Consider the following 17,168-nt stretch of genomic DNA (forward strand, 5'->3'; position numbering starts at 1 on the left):
CACATCCATGTGTTCCGAGGTTCTTCACTTTTGAATTGCCTTAACTCTGGGTTTGTTCTGTGCTGGCCTAAGGCCCACATTGACCAGGGGAGGACTTCCTGGGGACACTCAGCCACTCATCTGGGACTGCATCATTCTATCTTCCCAGCAAAGACCTGCACAGTCTTCTGACTTTAGAAGCAGTAGGGCCATTGTGTTGGTGAACAGCAATTCCTCACCTTCCTTTCAGACCGTGGCACCCTTTCCAGTGTTCTGATAATCTGTGCTGAATAGAGATGAAGGCACAGGTAAAAGTGAGTAGTAGTAGCGAGGGAGGTGGAGGAAGAGAAAAGTGGGGAATAAGACGAAAAGTGAAAAAGGGACTTAGGGATAAAGGAGAGGAAAAGGAGAAATCACAGTGAATCCGAAATCCACTTCTAAGGTCATCAGCACTCTCTGAATATTTAATGGGAAGAAGAAAATTGCAAAGAAGAGTAAAGAAAAACTTTTAAGGGGATGGGGTAGAAATTTTATGTCGTGGTAGGAAATTTTAGCAACCTAGGGGGAACGGGTGGGTATGCCTGAGGCCTAAAACACTCTTGCATGTCTTTAATCCCAAAGTGGATTTAATTTCATTCTCTGAAGTACAATCCTAAAGAAATGAGCAGAGAGAAGTGGAGAAGTGGGGGACACGACTCCTCCTCCCGTTGTAGAGTAAAGGTACCTGGATCCTGTCTGACAAGGAAAAGCACCAGGAGAAGGAATTCTAGAGTACAATGGAAGCTGAAGAAAGGATTTGCAAACCAATATCGAGGCAAGCAGGTGAAGTTGTTGTGATTCTGTGGTGTAATGATGAGTACTCTGGACTCTGAATCCAGTGATCTGAGTTCAAGTCTCCAGGGGACCTATCCAGTTAGTTGGGATAAAAGCCATTATTTTTATTCTGTAAGCAAGAGACAGTCTCTACTTCCACATTCTGCTTTACTGAACAGGAGGGTTTCTGTCTAGGGAAGGAAGTAGCTGAGGGTAGCAGATATTTCAGTTTTGCATGTTCTTTGCACCACACAGTCTTTGTCCCCTGTTCTGTTCCTTATCTCATTAATTCGGATACATGAGGACCATCCTTAGGCAGCAACCACTGTGAAATTAGGACACATTGATTCTGGGTGTCCGAACTTGGGATGTCCTGTTTTCAGCAATTCATGCTGGTTCCATGCTGGTTCCTTGGCCAAGGGACTGAGTGACCTGGCAACCACCCTCTGTGTCCTCAGGTGACCTTCAACCTCTGACCACCAAATCCTTCACCCCGGGTTTTCTCCTACCCCAACTCCTTCTCATATTTGGACCTATTTTCCTCTTTCTGTACAAGTAGAAATTACTTGAAATATGAAATACCATCCCTTCCTTAGCTTAGTGGCGTGTTGATGAGACTTGATTTTCTGTCCTGGGTTTGATCAAGTTGGGTACATTTCAGTTGGTTTCATTGGATTCTTACCTGTCACCATTTTGTCTGTATAATCCCAAGCTTTCTAGTCTCTATTGAGGCCAGTAGGGGTCGCAGTTGTCCAGAATTTTGCACCCAAATGTAGGGAATCCACTGAAGCCTTGAATTCTGCCAAGTAGAGACCTGGGCCTGGATTTGTTTGTCCCAGGGGTTGAGTCCCAGGGGATTTCATCTCAGGTGGAGGTGAAAGGAGCCTGAGCAGCTCCAGTGGCGCGGCTCAGAATCACAGGACTCCCCTTGCTTTTGCCAGGCCCTGCACCAAAGACAACACTGGAGAAGAACATGAAAAGTCCTTTGTGATTCCTTCCTCTTTACAGAGAAAGTTGGATGATTTTAAAGATCTTCCTACCTAGTTAAGAAGTTCTTCACCACATGCTTCAGAGAAGTTTTGATTTTTTTCTTCCATTTTTAAAACTTTCTGTGGTTACAAAAGACTGTAAAATATAAAACTCTCAAAATAGGTTTAGAGGAGGAGCTCATTTTGGAGTGTTTGAAAAGAAAGTCAGAGGCCAAATAAGGTCACAAAAGAAGAAAGGAGCAAGGGAAAGAGAAAAAGAAAGAAGGGGACCAGCAAGGAGCCAAGAGGGTAGTTTTCAGTTGCTGGGTTGGAGACACCGCATTTGCCCACTGGGGAACCTCTCTCTTGCATGTCGTTTGAACCCTGACAGATCCGCCCAAGAATGCTGTCCACCCTGAAAGTCTGAAACTGTTTGCTTTTTTTCTTTTTGCTAATTTGCTTTTCAGTCTCCTTAGTGGCATGGGGGAAATCCCTAATAATATGCGTAGTCACTAAATCAGAGCCCTGCTTTTCTTAACCCATTATGGCTTGTCATCTCATTTATGAAACACCAAAAATTTTACATTGAACCATGTATATAGAACTTATGTAATTTTGAAACAAATTTTGTGTTTTTAGAGTTCTAATATTCTGAGAAATATAATAGGCAAATGATCATTGATGATATTTAAAAATATTAATGATATTATTAATGATAATAAGTTATATAATCTCTAGAATAAACTTTCCAAACTATATTAACACACCTGTGTCAATTTCATTAAAATATTGGCAGAATTGAAAACTTGGAATTTAATAACTTAAAGTTGACTAGCAGGAACATGTTTTCCTCCTCCCCTCATCATCTTCCCTTTCAGACAGGCTGCCTGCTGGGCTTGGAGTGGTTAAATTGAGGGGAGAGGTTCAGGACTTGAGGCCATCAAATCAAAAACTAGTTGTGGCTGGAGATTCAAGGACTAGAGTCCTTTCAGTAGACAGTACACCATGTAAAGAAATGCTTCTTTTCTTTAGTTTTCTCTTAAGAGTAGACATTTCTACTCTTAAACCTTCACCACAGGTCCTCCTCTTACACTCCTTGAGGTTTTCTAGTCCTTATTTAAATTTTTAATGCAATTGTAAGTTTGTAGTCATGAAAAGAAATTATTATAATTTTTTGAGACTCGTTTTAAAATTATTTTAGTCAAAAACTAGTTAAGAAAAAAAATCTATGAACTTAGAGAAAAATACATAAAGCACAAATACAACAAAGGACTTTTGACTAGAATATGTAAAGAATTATAAAAATTAAATGGAAACACACAGCAACAACAACAAAAAGGCAAAAGACATGAGCAGACATTTCAGCAGATGAGCACATGTTAAGAAGTTCCACATCATCAGACAGAAGGAAAATGCAAATTAAAATCCCAGTGAAACACCTCTGCACTTCCATTAGAAATATCAAAAGATGAGCTGTTCAGAGTAGCGAGCAACTTTCACACATTTGTGGTATGAGTACAAAATGGTAATTCAATCTCAAAAAGATTTAGAAGTTTCTTATCAAGTTAAGAATACATGGACTGGGGATGTAGCTCAGTTGGTAAAGTGCTTGCCTCACAAGTACAAGGCCCTGGGTTCAATCCCCAGTACCGAAAAAAAAAAAAATGTTAAGGACACTTGTATGATCCAAAAGGTCCACTCCTGGACATCTGTACCTTAGCAAAATAAAGACTTATGTTCACACAAAATCCTTTACAGGGATGTTCATAGCAGTTCTAATAGTAGTAGCCACAAACTAAAATGAACACAAAGGTCTTTAAACTGATTAATAGAAAAACATTGAATTTCCACTGAATAGAACCCTCAGCAAAAAATAAAGAAATGAAGTAGGCATGGTGACCCACACCTGTAATCCCAGTGTGTCTGAAGGCTGACACAGGAGGTTCAAAGCCTCAGCAACAGTGAGGCACTGAGCAAGTAAGTGAGACCCTGTCTCTAAATAAAATACAAAATAGGACTGGGGATGTGGCTCAATGATTGAGTGCCCCTGAGTTCAATCCCCAGTACCCAAAAATATAAAGAAAAAAGTGAACTATTGATATGTGAAACAATTTGGTAGAATCTCAAAGTCATGTACTGAGTGAAAGATACCAGTCCTTAACAGTTAGGTATTATAAGATTCTGTTCCTATGACATTGTCAATGAGACGAAAGTATGGAGATGAATAGATTGGCAGGTGCCAGGCTTGTTTTAGGGAAAGATGTGATGGTAAAGAGACAGCATGAGGAAGGTTTTGGAAGAGCAAAACTTGTGTTCTAATTATGGTGATGACTACACAACCTTAACTTGTTAGTAGTAACAGAGAGATTTTACCAGAAAAAAGCAGCAGTTTCACTTTACAAAAATTAAACAAATTGTAATGTAATGTATAAATCTGCTCTCCCACCCTTTCCATTGCAGCCATTTTCCCACCTCCCAACTACTTGTCAGTCTTTGCACATCCTAGCTAGCTGTTGGTTCATCAGTCAGCTTGCAATTATACTCTGTTATTGGTCCCCTGTTAGCCTGGTGGAATTCAACTGCTTTTCCCTGCAGGGAGACACTCTGTTTGCTTAATAAACCCTCTTATGTAATTTCCCATGTCTGGTGTGGTGTTCATGGGATTTCTTACACAAACAACAAAAGTCTAAGAGCTGAGCAAACTGGATGATGAAAAACAGGGGTTCTGGTGTTTCCTAGTAGAAGAAAGTCAGTTGCTCAAACTTTTAGCAACAATCTGCTTTCCATGGAAATCCAGGATTCTTTTCTTGAGTCTTATACATACATTACATTTAGAAGTCCCAGGTACATGGTCTCTCTGGTTGCCTTTCCTTACTCACAGTCTATCCCTGGTGCTTTCACCCTCAGTACTGGAAAGAACAAGACTTCTCTGCAGACCTGTGAACTTACAGAGTGACTTACAGAGTTTTCCCCACATTAAGGGAGGAACAAAGACTGGAATTCCCCTATAATACTACCATGAAAAGCTTCAGGATGCTTACCCTCCTGTTCAGTGTCTACATATCAAAAGAGGAAAATTTCATGATATTGTTGGCTTAATTGAAGACTTTTAAGAAAAACAGCAGCGAGTTTGTTAATCCAGTTGATTAGGATTCAAGTCAAGGCTACTATGGCCACTAACCATTCATAACATGATCACAGAGCAAGGTAGTTTATCTTCTGTGTTTGGAGGTTGAGAACTGAGGAATATTTGCCTTTCCCAGCCTGGAGAGACTGGTGAAGGGACTGTCCTAATCATCAGACAGATATTTTAAGCTAGGGTAGTGCTGGTGGGAAAAGAGAGGAAGGGGCATCTTTTAGAGAAAAAGTTCTGAATTTTAGTCTTCAAAAGGAGTGAAACCTGGCCATTGGAAACTGAGGATGTTTTGCCTCACAAAGGGACCCAAATTATAAGAAAAAACTTGCAAATTCATTAAAAGAATAGCTCTATGTTAAAGGCAATTTATGCAGAGGAGGTGGAAAACCTGATCTGGGGCCTTCAAAGAGGAAAGTCTTCATGATGATACAGAAACCCACTGGTTAACCTGACTACCACTACCCCCATTGCAACTGTCCTGCAAGCCCACAGTGGGATGCACTCTGGCATCTCCATCTGGATTAGTCCCTGAGGATCTTCAGGACCTTGGTGCCCATGTCCTCTGAAGCTCTGTCCTGCAAGCAGTTGCCCTGCAAGGGGGAGAGAAGTGGGAAGGAGGCTGCTTGCTAGGAAACTCCAAGAAATTCAACAACATCCTGACTTGACTCTCAGTAACTAACAAACCTATCCCATTCTCCCAACAATGACAAGAAAGCTCACAAGAACAAATGCCTAAAAATTAGGTAGTCTGGTTACCTTGCATGCTCAAGACTCTGTGTTTTCTCTCCACACAACAAAGAAGGGAGAGAGTGAGACAGGGGTTGGGGGCATTAAAATCAAACACACAAATGCTGCAAAATTAGGACCCTAGGTGACAGCAAAATGTAGTCAAATTATCTTGTGAATGCCTGGTTTCTTCATATTTCTATCTCTCCCACTCTCCCCTTTGCTTTGTGGGGCATCTTTCCTTTTTCCCTAAGCTACCTTCCTTCCATCTTCACCACCATTTCAGACTTTCCAAAGAAAGTTGTGATAGTCATTTGTATTTTTTAGTCTTGTAGGTGCTCAAAATTTCAAAATGAGAGAGATTTGGTGGTGATCATTTTAGCTATAGGTAGAGGATAAAAGTATTTATATCTGGTCATATACTAAAGCTTCTTCCACAATCAGGAGATAAAAAGTTCACCATGGATGAGGGATTAAGGAGCCTGAGAAACAGCATTGCATATATGGTTTATTTTCTGTCCAGAGAAGCATAGGAAAATGACTATATTACAAGATGTGTGAATGTGTGTGTGTGTGTGTGTGTGTGTGTGTGTGTGAGAGAGAGAGAGAGAGAGAAATCTGAGTATAGAATTTAATAGCCACAGCTTTTTTCAGTTCTGCAGATATTTCATGTTCAATGTGTAAATTCTTGGTCCATTCCCCATCAGAACATTGTGGCAGCATTGTCATGTAACATGCTTTTTTTATGTAGAATTTACTGGGTGCTCTTAGGTGACAGGTCCTGCAGGTGAGGGGTAGCATGTGGAACAAAGCCCAGTTGCCTGACTCATGGACCCCACCTCTGCAGGCATAGAGACAGCACATAGATGTACAACCATGTCCCTCCTACATGCTATACTATTGGGTCCTGGGAAACCAACAGTGAATTTGAAAAGTGAAGTGTACTGAAGAATGGCAGGTGGGTTATATCAGACCAAGGGGCTATGGCTGCCACCTGCAGTGAGGCAGTTTCTAAAGGAAGAAGAAGAGGTGGAGAAGGTCATGGATTAGCATTTGGGTGTCAAGTGACTCAATCAATCATGTCCAAAACTAAATTTGACCAAAGACAACTCTTCAGTACCAGTGGGTTTTGAATGTGTTTTCAGACTAGAATAAGGAGCTGTGGAACATCTTCTCCCCCAGTGGTAACAGCCTATGACTCCACAGTGTTTTTTCTCTGTGCTACAATAAGCACATGGCTGTTAATGAAAAAGATAGTTGGTTCAAGGTCACACCAGGATGCTTTAGTCTTCTTCTAGATTCTCATTCAACTTCTGATTCTCTCTCAAAATTTGCCATTCTCTGAAGATTCTTTTATCTTTCATCCTGTAACCCTCCATTCCTCCTGGTCTCCTTTTCCTTTGACTGTGGTTGCTGCTGGGATGTTGTGAGGAATTAATGGTTATATTCACTGAGTTATGCCTTGAGAATGTGGTTTCTTCCTGTTCTACCAGATGACACTGGTCTCTCTTCACTGTTCAGAGCACAGAGGCTACCTCAACCTATCTGGATTCCAGGGTACACTCAATACTCAAGCATGGAAAAAATAAATGACTCTGAATCCATGTTGGTGCACCCTTAAAAGATTATTGAATTTGCCATCACAGGATGCCACCAGCACTTTGATTTGGGGCTGTCCAATCCTGACATTTGTTTAAGAATACTTATACGTTTATGTACAAATTGAGCAGAAAGTCCAGAGTTTCCACAAACTCCTCTCCATGCACACATCTCCCTGTTATTATGGTCTTGTTTTAAAGTGTAGACTTGCTGCAATTGATAAAAAAAATTGATATATCTTTTTAAATTAAAGGGCATGGTTTAAATTAGATTTTACTTTTTGTGCTGAACTGTTCTGTGGGTTATGACAAATGTGAATTGCCTTTAACCCCATTACAGTTTCACACAGGATATTTTTACTACTGAAAACTTCTCTGTGCTTCACCAGTTTATCCTCCCTTCTCTCTCACTTTTGGCAACTGCTGATCACTTTACTATCTCTATGGTTTTAACTTTTCCAGAATGTTCTAGAGTTGGAATGGTATGTCAGATAGTATATAAATTTTCACACTGACTTCTTTCTCACATTAGATGCAGTTCCTCCATGTTCTTTCATGGCTCCATAGCTCATTTCATTCTGTTTCTTAATATTCTTTCATTGTAGGGATACACCACAGTTTGTTCATCCATTACTTAGTAGAGGACATCTTGGTTACTTCTAGTGTTTTGAAAGTTATAAATAAAATTGCTGTAAGCACTCATGTAAAGTTTTCTTGTGAACATATGTTTTCATCACATTTTTGTTCATGCCTCAGTCTGTAATCACTTTACTATATGGTAAGATTACATTTAATTTTGTAATAAACTGATGAACTGTTTTCCAAAGTGACTTTATTATTTTACATTTTTACCAGCAATGACTGAAAGTTTCTATGTTCCACATCTTTGGCAGCATTTGGTACTGTTAATTTTTTAAATTTTATCTATTGTGGTAGGTAAACACAAGTTATCTCATTTTTGTTTAATTTTCCAAGTCATAATAAAAAATTATTTTTAAAAAAAAATTTAGTTGTTGATGGACCTTTATTTTATTTATTTATGTATGGTGTTGAGAATCAAACCCAGTGACTCACACATGCCAGGCAAGCACTCTTATCACTGCACTACAACTCTAGCCCATGAAAAATGATTTTGGACATCCTTTCATATTTTTATTTGAAATCATCTTTATACCTTTTTTGGTGAGTTGTCAGATCATTTACCCATTTTTAATTGGATTGCTTATTTTAATATCATTGAGTTCAAAGATATTTTTATATATTTTGTATACCAGTCCTTCAGAAAATTTGTATTTTACACATATTTTCTTCAAGTCTGTGTACTGTTTGTTTAATTTCTTAACAGCACCTTTCATGGAGCAGAAGTTTTTTTTTTTTATTTTTTTCAGTGAACTTCAACTTGCCAATATTTTTCCTTCTGGATTGTGTTTTTGGTATTGTATCTAAGAGATATCACCCAACCAAAATTCACTCAGATTTTCTCATTATATTTTGAGTTTCATCTTAGTTAATTTGTGCTTCTTTAACAAAATATTTGGGTCTGGGTAGTTTATAAAGGAAAGAGTTTATTTTGACTCACTGTTCTAGAGGCTAGCTGGGCACTTGGCTGAGGCTGTGGTTTGTCACAACATGAAAGATGACAGCACACAGTGGAAGTGTGTGCTAGAGATGTCATAAGGTGAGAGAAGAAGCAGGAGACAGAGGAGGCTCTTCTTTTACAACAACCTAATCTCACAGAAACAGACCCAGTCCTGTCATCCTTGGAGAACTACATTAGTCCTCATTGAAGGTGGTGCCCCCTGATCTAACCATGAATTAAAAACCCCATCACCTCCATACTAGTACAATGAGGAGCAAGATTTCATCTCATGAATTTTGGGGGAAATATTCAAAATACATCCACACTACAATAAGGAGTCTAATAGTTTTACACCTCAAACTTTTATCTGTGATCCATTTTATAAAAGATTTAAAAATCTCAGTATGGATTTTTTTAAATGTGGATGTCTAGTTGTTCTAGCACAATTGATTATAGTGAATATTCTCTCTTCATTAAATTAACTTTTTACCTTTGTTAAAATTTTTGACTTATTTCTATAGAATTGTTTCTGGTCTTTGTATTCTTTTCCATTGATGTTTCTGTTGATGTTTTCCAAATATTTCATACAGTTTTGTTTCCTGTAGCTTTATAACAAATCCTTTCATATTAGATTATAAAACCTCTGGGGATTTTTCTGATCTTTGTCATGAGAACATGATTTGATTCTCATAGATTGTACTTGAAATGTCCTCCAAAGACTGGTTTCATAAAGGCTGGTCATAGGGCAGCAATGTCAAAAGTGAGAATTTTAGAAAGTGATTGGACCATGAGGGTTCTAATCTCAATAGTGGGGATTAATCTGTTGGTAGCTGAATGGACTATGGGGAATTGAGTAAAATGTAAACAGTGGGGCAGCATTGGAGGAAGGAGGTCATGGGAAGCAGACCCTGTAATAGTATTTCTGGTCCCCACCCTCTGTGTCTTTCTCCTTCTCTCTTCCTGACTGCTATGAACTGAATAGCTTTACTCCACCACACCTTTCCACCATGATGTTCTAACTTGCCACAAGCCCAAACCAGTGGTGTCAGAGAACCATTGAATGAAACTTCTTAAACCATAATCCAAAATAAATCTTAACTCCTTTGAGTTGTTTTTCTTAGGTATTTGTTACAAAAAGGTGAATAATGTTCCCAGAGGTAAAAGTTAGAAAAGTGTGGGGATTCTCCCCAGTCTCAGAGCAATCCACAATATCAAGTTCTGAAGATAAGACTGATGACATCAGTAGCTACCTATGTTCTGGCCAACTGGAGAAAGAGGCAAATTAAGATGTATGAGTTCGGAGGACCACGCCCAAGCGGCCTGCGGGCGGCCCTGTGGCCCCAGCCAGCGGCCCTGAGGGGGCCCAGAGTGAGCGGCAGTGGCGGCGGCATGCGGGGCGGCCCCGTCTAGCCCGCCGAGCCGAGAGGCTCTCCGCGGGGAGCGGCCTGGGGTGGCCGAGGAGGCAGCGTGGCGGATGGAGGCCCGAGAGTAGCTCCCACGCTGCGGCCTGCGAGACCGCGCCGCCACCGTCCGGGCCGGCCTGGAGGAGCTCCCACAGCCGCCCCGCATGGAGCGAGGAAATGTGGGACACGTGGATTTGGAATATGAATTCATTTGAAAAACCGTTTTGGGGGTGTGAACGTGATTTCTGATGCAACTGAATTGGAATCATTTTCATGATCTTTGTATATTTATATATATATATATATATTTTAAAATTTTGCATTCGACTTAAAATGCCATGAGAAAATTTGCATATTGCAAGGTGGTCTTAGCCACCTCCTTAATTTGGGTACTGTTGGATATGTTGTTGCTGCTTTACTTCAGTGAATGCAACAAATGTGATGAGAAAAAGGAGAGAGGACTTCCTGCTGGGGATGTTCTAGAGCCAGTACAAAAACCCCATGAAGGTCCTGGGGAAATGGGGAAACCAGTCGTCATTCCTAAGGAGGATCAAGAAAAGATGAAAGAGATGTTTAAAATCAATCAGTTCAATTTAATGGCAAGCGAGATGATTGCACTCAACAGATCTTTACCAGATGTAAAAGGGTTAGAAGGGTGTAAAACAAAGGTGTATCCAGATAATCTTCCTACAACAAGTGTGGTGATTGTTTTCCATAATGAGGCTTGGAGCACACTTCTGCAAACTGTCCATAGTGTCATTAATCACTCACCAAGACACATGATAGAAGAAATTGTTCTAGTAGATGATGCAAGTGAAAAAGACTTTTTGAAAAGACCTCTAGAGAGTTATGTGAAGAAACTGAGAGTGCCAGTTCATGTAATTCGAATGGAACAGCATTCTGAATTGATCAGAGCTAGATTGAAAGGAGCTGCAGTATCCAAAGGCCAGGTGATCACCTTCTTAGATGCTCATTGCGAGTGCACAGTGGGTTGGCTGGAGTCTCTCTTAGCAAGGATCAAACATGACAGGAGAACAGTGGTATGTCCTATCATTGATGTGATCAGCAATGATACTTTTGAATACATGGCAGGCTCTGATATGACCTATGGTGGATTGAACTGGAAGCTCAATTTTTGCTGGTATCCTGTTCCCCAGAGAGAAATGGACAGAAGGAAAGGTGATCGAACTCTTCCTGTCAGAACACCTACAATGGCAGGAGGCCTTTTTTCAATAGACAGAGATTACCTTCAGGAAATTGGAACATATGATGCTGGAATGGATATTTGGGGAGGAGAAAACCTAGAAATTTCCTTTAGGATTTGGCAATGTGGAGGAACTTTGGAAATTGTCACTTGCTCACATGTTGGACATGTGTTTCAGAAAGCTACCCTGTACACATTTCCAGGAGGCACAGGGCAAATTATCAATAAAAATAACAGATGACTTGCAGAAGTGTGGATGGATGAATTCAAGAATTTCTTCTATATAATTTCTCCAGGTGTTACAAATGTAGATTATGGGGATATATCATCAAGACTTGGTCTAAGACACAAACTACAGTGCAAACCTTTCTCTTGGTACCTGGAGAATATTTACTCTGATTCTCAAATTCCACATCACTATTTTTCACTGGGAGAGATACGAAATGTGGAAACAAATCAGTGTCTAAATAACATGGCTAGAAAAGAGAATGAAAAAGTTGGAATTTTTAATTGTCATGGTATGGGATGCAATCAGGTTTTCTCTTATACTGCCAATAAAGAATTTAGAACAGATGACCTTTGCTTGGATGTTTCCAAACTTCATGGCCCAGTTACCATGCTCAAATGCCACCACCTAAAAGGCAACCAGCTCTGGGAATATGACCCAGTGAAATTAACCCTGCAGCATGTGAACAGTAATCAGTGCCTGGATAAAGCCATGGAAGAGGACAGTCAGGTGCCCAGCATTAGAGACTGCAATGGGAGCTGGTCCCAGCAGTGGCTTCTTCGGAATGTCACCCTTCCAGAAATATTCTGAGACCAAATTTTTAAAAAAAGAAAAAAAATTAAGGATTGACTGGGCTACCTCAGCATACATTTCTGCCCCATTCTTAAGTAGCAAAAAAGGAAAAGTGCTTTCCTCCTCTGCGAGATGTGAGGTTTATCAGCCATTAAAACTCAAACTCCTCTAGTTTTTCACTAGCTGTGAACCAGCCTTCCTGTCCAAGGATGTGAAACTGCGTAGTAGTGAGACTGTGCACACTGATGTTTACAAGATTGAAAGAGTCTTTCATCAAGAATCATGGGAAAGAATATTCAGACAATGTGGTCATCAAAATGTGCTTTCTGGAGAGCTGCACCTTTTATGGTGTGCTTTCATGTCAGTAATTTCTGCTGAGTGTGCTGACAAAGAAGAGATTACCAAGATTTTTTTTCCTGATTAGAACTGGTAACCAGTATATTAAATATTGACATAAAAGCAAATGAAAAGAACTGGAACCAGATTCAGAATCATGAAAATAACATTTTTATAACAATTTAAAAAACTATATTAAACAGGGTTTAAACAAAATTAAAACAGAACTATGAGAAGTACAATTTGTTATAGTATAGTATCAAATTTCTATATAGATTTTATACCTCAGTGGGGAAAAATAACTGATTCCAGTGACATTCATTTTGTTTTCATCTGTGATAGTCATGGATTCTTTTATTTTCCTTGGGGTGCTGAAAATGAGCTGGGAGAAAAAGCTCTTTGAACATAGTTTTAATTTCTTTCTACAATATTTTTATTTGATTTGTGGGCTGTTGGAATTGTGATTTTTAATTGCCTTCTAAAAATGGAGATTTAACATGATGCCTGGTCTCAACCGAACAAGTTAGATATCTCAGTTGTTCTTGGGTCAACTGGCTTACAGTTTCTCTCTTGCTCTCTCTCTCTCTCCCCCTTCTTCTCTGTCTCTCTCCCCCCTCTCCCCCTCTCTCCCCCTCTCTTCCTCTCTCTCCCCCCTCCTCCTCCCTCCCTCTCCCCTTCTTCTCTTCCCCCTCTTTCTCTCTCTCTCTTAAACACACACACACACACACACACACACATACACAATTTCTTATCACAATTTCAACTTCTTAACTTGATTCAAATGATGATGCTTAATACCCAAGATTCATACTACTGTACTACAAATTTGTTTTCACAGTAATAAATCTTCAGTTCTTTATGATTCCACTTAACAAAAGTCTTTCAAGGAGTGGTTTATAATTTGGGTATTTGGAGATAATATATTTGATGGTTTTCTGGAAAACCTTTTTCACTCCATACTCAGATGTGCTTCATTATTAAGTGCATATTTAGATTAGATTCTTGAATTGTAATGTTGATCTGCTGTTTTTTTTAATAAAATTTGACTGAAAATGTTAAAAAAAGATATATGAGTTCATCTTTGTGAAAATTAACACAATGTTCTCTGTAGACCTCACTATCCTATCCTCTCTGCACATCAATGCAAACTAATGTTGACCATATTCCTAGATGTGTAAATTGTTACTCTTTTCTCAACCTTCTTTTCAAATGGGGAGAAGGGATTGAAGTACTCTTTAGGTTTGTAGCAAAAAGGGATGGAGAAATGGGCTAAAATCCTGACTTTCTGATATTCAAGTACATAATAATTGATGACTCTTTTGTTCTAGGTAAAGAATAAACATCACTGCCTTACTTCTGTATTTACCCTATCCATGTGTATAAAATGTAAAACCATTACTTATAGAGAAATTGCATTCTAAGTTAAACTAAATGAATGCATTTGATGATCCCCTGTGGAGAAAGCACTGTGCTAGTTACCCTGGAGGATGCAGAGGATGGGTATACCAGTCCTTCCTCAAAGGAGCTTAAAATGTAGCCAACATTCTCTGTAAGTGAGAACATCAATTTTAGACACCAATAGGCTCTATCTGGTGAAGGGAGATGGCAATACAGGGCAGTCAGCACTGGCCTCTATCTCCAAAGGATTTAGAACAAAAGGAATCTGGAAAATCTCTTCCAATGAGAGTCCCACAGATGAGTCCCACAAATACTTATCATAGATTTTCTCCACATTTTCCAACCATAAATCATATTTAATTAGTATCAAAATCAAAAGAAGATGCATAGTGATGGACTAGAAAATCCAATAACGTGGTTGGGCAAAGTCAAGATCCTGCTCAAAAAATAAATTCAGGGAAATTCAATGCATGAGTGTGGTTAATTGTTTTATAGCAAGAGAACATTTACTGCACTTAGCAGTACCTAGAGATTTCTGGAGAAAATATATTACTCAAGTGACCCAATTGATATCCCTATACCAAATAGCAAAACTTCCACTGTCCTTATGATTACCTGAGGTATCTCATGCACATAAAAAAGCTAGAAGAATGACTGTAATTCTATGGCCAAGAAAGGAAAGTGATCTCAGTTTAGGAAACATAGGAAGAGGGAAGATTTGTACAGTGACTAGATGGTAGTGGAGAAAAGGACTTGAGTGTTCTGAAACAGCAAGTGAGTTGGCTTAGAGTGACACTATTTCTTAGAAATAGAAGTGTAGCAAAACTGGACCTTATGAAAACTAAATGTGTAGTATATGATCTGCAAACATCCTCTACCAAATTCATCCTGGGCCAATAGTAAATTTTTTAATGGAATCAGGAATTTCATTACAGACTTAGATAAATCTCAGCACCACTATCATTACAGAGAAATTGGAAGATGATGTGAGGTGAGAAAGGACACACATCATAATGATTGATGTCCATCTATATTTTGGATGGGGCTTATATCATTCAATATGTGAGTGAATGAAAGCAAAACTAGGATCATATTTACAAGTCTCAAAATGGGTGGACTTGGGCTGGGGAGATAGCTCATTTGGTAGAGTGCTTGCCTCACAAGCACAAGGCCCTGGGTTCAATCCCTAGCACTGCAAAAAAAATTGGGTTGACTTTACATGTACTCAAGGTTATACACAAGAATGTTTTAATCACATTGACCTTAGAAATGGCTCTTGTGTTACCAGAATAAAATTCATACATAAAAGATATGAAATGTAGTGTTTAGTGACATTAGAAAACAAAAACAAAGCAAGGAAACAAAGGAGGAGGTTAAGTGGCAGTGATGTCAAACTTTATTTAGGTTTAGTGAAACACCAAAAAATGCCCAGTAAGAGAAAAGATGTCAATATAAAAATGTAAGATAATATTGATAAAAGAAAATTGATATTGATAAATCATTGATAAAATAATGTTGATAAAAGAAAAAACTCAAAACACTCATAATTACTTTGAGTTATACAGCACTTTTGTATTTTTTGGCAGGGGGTGGGAGGTTTGGTACTAGAGGTTTAACCCAGGGGTACGTTACCATCCCCAAACCCTTACATTTTTTACTTTGAGACAGGGTCTCAGGAAGTTTCTGAGGGTCTCACTAAGTTGCTGAGGTTGACCTTGAAATTGTGATCCTTTTTTTTAGCTTCCTGAGCAGCTGGGTTTCCAGGCATTTATCACTGAAGCCAGCTCTTCTATATATTTTAAGGACTTAGGAATAATGAGTGAATCAGAGAAGAACATCATGAGAGTTTTACATTGGCAAATTTACATTTTTCACTTGAGGAAAAACCTTAATATCCATTTTAATGTTAAAGAAATGGTGAGCTGACTTCTGTGTAGTGCTGAGGAAAATTTAACACGTTGGAAAACTAATTCTACTCATGCTTAGTTGTTTGGGAAAAGAGAGGTTGGCTGTATTGGTATAAGGCTACATAACTGTTGAGACTGGCAGATGAGTTGGGGATCCACATCTGTGATGACCTTCTGAAGAGACCAGGTGGCCTGTGGGTCAACCTGGATAAGACAACTGAAAGGCAGAGGTTTCCCACATTTCATGACATCTACAACCATCTGTTAGACTGTTACTTGGTGTACTGGCCCTACCTTCTCACTCCTGAGTCTGAGTCTGAGCTATAGGCAAAGACTTCAGCTCTGAGATTTGGCATCTGGAGCCTTGTTTTGTGTATTAAGGACTCCTCAAATTTACAGGGTATTGATCAACTTTTCTCAAAAATAACTTAATGATTAGGCTATTGTCATCACTTAGGCCTCATGAAACTTATTTGATTTTATTTGTCTTTAACCCATGACACGTTTGTGTTTCTTCACTGTAATCCTAGACTGTTCCATCTTGGCAGTATTAGTCAGCCCTTCACATGACCTATAGAGAGAAATGAATCTCCTAGAAATCAACAGGAATTGTAGTCTCAACTGAAAGAGAACAAACAGCAGTTTTGAGACCTCAATGAAAAAATTCTTATATCTAAATCTACAACCTCCTGTCTGGTCAACTGGCTGAAATACTGTAAATTGTAGATGGGGGTCACAGTCAGCAAGTGATGAATGATCAGCTGTTTCCTCTGAGAAACAATATGTTCTTCAACTTGATTTTCCTGTTCTTTCATGTAATTCCAACCTTAACATATTTGTAGAAATTTGGGATTGGTATTTTACCTTTAATTTACTGACAATGGAAAAATGAGGAACAAATACTATAGTTTCTTATAGTTTACTAATAGGTGTAGAGTGGGAATATGATTAATGTCCCAGCTACTGACTGCTATTGGAGGCACAAATTGCCTGTTCTTATCAAGAATAGCTCATATATTTTTTACTAGGATCCTCTGTATCTTATCAGTTCCTACAGGCCTATAACAAGTGTGTTGGTCTAAGAGTCTGGGACTAATGATTTTCCACTTAGTTCAAGCTTCTGTTGAGTACTAAGTGGACAGCACTTTCTGGTTATGCTGGGAACAGTTTGGCAGTGCACAGTACCTTCTTTAAAGGAGCTCAAGTACAGCCTTGCATTAAATGAAAGAGTGGTATCCAGAAGTGACGAATTCAGGACTAGGGACTCTGCTGGTGGGAAATCGCCATTTCCAGGGGCACAGCCTCTTCTTAAAAATGCAAGA

General features: G+C 39.1%; 1 pseudogene; it reads left to right on the forward strand.

The window, feature by feature from the left end:
- The first annotated feature begins 10,540 nt into the window (after nt 1-10,540).
- Nucleotides 10,541-12,223, forward strand: LOC124973257 (polypeptide N-acetylgalactosaminyltransferase 1-like; annotated as a pseudogene).
- The last annotated feature ends 4,945 nt before the right edge of the window (nt 12,224-17,168 follow it).

The sequence above is a fragment of the Sciurus carolinensis genome (assembly GCF_902686445.1).
Source record: "Sciurus carolinensis chromosome 14 unlocalized genomic scaffold, mSciCar1.2 scaffold_114_arrow_ctg1, whole genome shotgun sequence".
Taxonomy (NCBI): Eukaryota; Metazoa; Chordata; class Mammalia; order Rodentia; family Sciuridae; genus Sciurus; species Sciurus carolinensis.